This window comes from Rhea americana, unplaced genomic scaffold (genome assembly GCF_003343005.1).
Source record: "Rhea americana isolate MKP2758 unplaced genomic scaffold, rheAme1 scaffold_42, whole genome shotgun sequence".
Classification (NCBI taxonomy): domain Eukaryota; kingdom Metazoa; phylum Chordata; class Aves; order Rheiformes; family Rheidae; genus Rhea; species Rhea americana.
This window is the reverse complement of record NW_028186557.1, coordinates 3,508,699-3,511,555: the sequence shown is the minus strand read 5'-3', so window position 1 is coordinate 3,511,555 and position 2,857 is coordinate 3,508,699. Positions and strand designations below refer to the sequence as shown.

General features: G+C 55.3%; 1 pseudogene; it reads left to right on the top strand.

The window, feature by feature from the left end:
* Nucleotides 1-583: 583 nt before the first annotated feature.
* LOC146590162 (inositol 1,4,5-trisphosphate receptor-interacting protein-like 1) lies at nucleotides 584-1,783 on the top strand (annotated as a pseudogene).
* Nucleotides 1,784-2,857: the final 1,074 nt, after the last annotated feature.

The window sequence follows — 2,857 nt, the reverse complement described above, 5'->3', positions numbered from 1 at the left end:
TGCCGCGCCCCGTGAGGCGCCCGGCGCTGCGCGCTCGCCGCGGCCCCGGCGGGCCCCGGGGAGAGCGGTTCATGTGCCGCTGCGGCGCGGGAGGTACGGCCAGAGGAGGCGGACGGAGGAAAACTGAACTTCATGGACCCGTTTTCTAGTGCCTGCAGCCTGAAAAGGCCCTGAATCCAGGCGACGGTCATAGAGTGAATGTAGCAGCACAGGTTCAGCCCGGATCTCGTGGGGGATGTGTCTTTTCTACCAGAGGCCATGTAGAGAACTTGCACTTCAGTCCCATATTATGTAATTTTCACCTACTTGAAAAGTAAGAATGCTACTGTAGAAATGAAATAATTTCAGGGTTGTTTAATTAGGAATGCCTCTGCCACTGTGTACCTTGGTAGGGATGGATGTTCCTGGGTGTTGAAATGCTCAATACATTGGCTGTGCCCAGGAGACCCTGCCTGTTCCCAGGAGATCATAAAGGAGCAGGAAGGTAGAAGATTCGGGCTCCGTGCTGCTGCTGCGTGGGCTCGCAGGAGGTGGGTGCCAGGGCATCGCCTCTGGCTGCCCCGGGCAATGCCGTGTCGCAGAGATGGGGTGGGGACGACAACCCAGGCCGGCCAGCTGGAYCCTGAGAGGGGCTGTGCCCCCAGCACCTGAGATGCAGAATGGACTTTTCCTGAAGGACTTGATCTTGGCCACGTGGGAYGTGTGGCTGTTTGGAGCCTTTGCTGGAGCCCTCCTATTGCTCTTTGGGCTCTCCTGGAAGGCCACCGAGCAAGATTTTGATGAGTCAGAGAGCAGCAGGGATGAGAGCTCCTCCAGCAGTGACAAGAGCTCCTCCAGCAGTGAGGAGGAAGAGGAAGCCCCCATCAATGACTGGGGTCTGGAAAGATTTCTCATGCAGCAACTGCAGTTGCCAGTGCTTTGCCTGAGCAGTACACGCAAGGTGGTGGAGGAACTGGTGGGCGACCTGCTCCATGCCTGCCATCTGATCAGCTTGAAGACTGCTTTGCTAGAGCTGGAACCATGCATTGGGGTGGGGAGCGTGTTTGAAGGCTGGAGCCTCCAGGGGGACATTGTCTACAGCCTGCTCGTGCCCCTGAGGCCACCAAGCGGGCACTGCTTCCACCTGGAGCTGGGCACTGGCGGGGAGTTGCTGGCAAGGCACAGCCGTGTTCACGTGGAGCTGGAGAGCGTGTGCTCAAGGCAGTGGCTGCTGGGCGACGTGCGATGCTTCGTGCACCAGCCCGAGGGTGATCTGGGTAGAAGTGGGGGCCCCTGCCTCCTCCACTACCTGTGCAGCGACTCCTGCCTGGATGTGGAGAAAACGGCCCGTTGGCTCCRGCTGGTAGTGATGACCGCCTGGCTGCTTTTGCCTGCATCGCACCACTGCTGACTGAYCGTGCTGCCCTCTTCCTGCTCCCACTCTTGCGAGCTGCCTGGAAAATGTCTCTGGGAGGTCCTTGTCCATCGCCATCTTACTTRGGGTGCAGCACCATGACTGTTTTTTCAGGAGGCAGAGGCCGGCTTCACCTGTAGCACAACGTGGCYGGAGAGCTGCACTGTTCCAGAGATGCTGTTCTTCAGGTTTGTGGCCAGGCAACCTCTCCAGGACAGCTGCGACTTGACATATCTGAAGCTCTTTGCCCATTTCCTGGAGCGGGGGKCACAGACTTTTCCACCTACTGCTTGAAAACAGTGCTGATGCACCTGCTCAGTMATATCTTTGTCAGTCTGTCATAGAAGGGATCTCTTGGAGCGGGTGGACAACATCCTGTAGTACCTATAGCAGTGYGTGGAGGTACTCAGAGTGGTCCCTCAGCCCCTGGCCTTCCAAATGGCCAGCCCGCTCAACCTTTTCCATAGTCTTGGAAGCCACAGTTAAGGTGAGTGGGAGATGTTGCATGTGTAGTTGAAGCTTTATACTGTGCGCTTAGTTTGAGCAGTGACCAGAGAGATYGGGCCACGCTGCAGCATATGCAGCAGAATGAGGAGCAGCTGAGGTAGGAGATGGCTCAGCTGCAGCAGGAGTCAGAGCACATGATCCAAGAGCTGAGCAGGCTTGCCAGGAATGACTTGGTCTTCACTGTGTGGGGCAGGTGGTAGTTCAAGTCCTTTGGTGGAGCRCTTGTGCTGCTCTTTGGGCTCTGCTGGCTTCCCACAAAGCAGGACCATGACTTGGACTCTAGCTGTGAGCAAGACACCTGTGAGTGTCTAGGCAAAACTGTGTGGGACATGCAGGCCCCTTTCYACCATGGAGATGCACAGCATCACCCATCAGTGCCCCAAGACCGTCAAAAAAGACCATGCTGCCTTCTCACAAATGTGCAGTCTTTGCATTCCTGCGAATGGCCTGTCTGCCGCCACACACAGGTGGAGCAAAGGGACCCTCCCCTGACCTGGGGAGTGCAGGTCTGCACCGCCCCGGGTATGGGGACTTAACCCATGAAGTGACTTCAGTATATTCTTTTGGGGATCCTGTGCATCCTTCTCAGGAGATTTGATTGCCCGCAGAAGCATTACTGTATGTAAAGGTTCCAGTGAATTAGCTTTTTTAAAGAAATCATGTGCCTGTGAGTGTCTGCGCAACATTATAAGGGGAATGCAGGCACAGGACACTACCTGGCTGAGCTGCAGAAAAATGATATTTTGCAGACTATCTCCTTTAGTGTGCTCTGCTTCCACTGATTTTTGTAACTAGAGTTCCTCCACCTATCCTTGTTATACAGCCCCTAACTACCTAAYGGCAACTTCAGTCCAACAGCTTTGGACTGCAGTGGTGCGAATCTTTCCAGGACACAGAGGTTGTACCCTGGGACAATATTAAATAGCATTAAAGCCCCTGGAGACCTGGCCTTGAGAC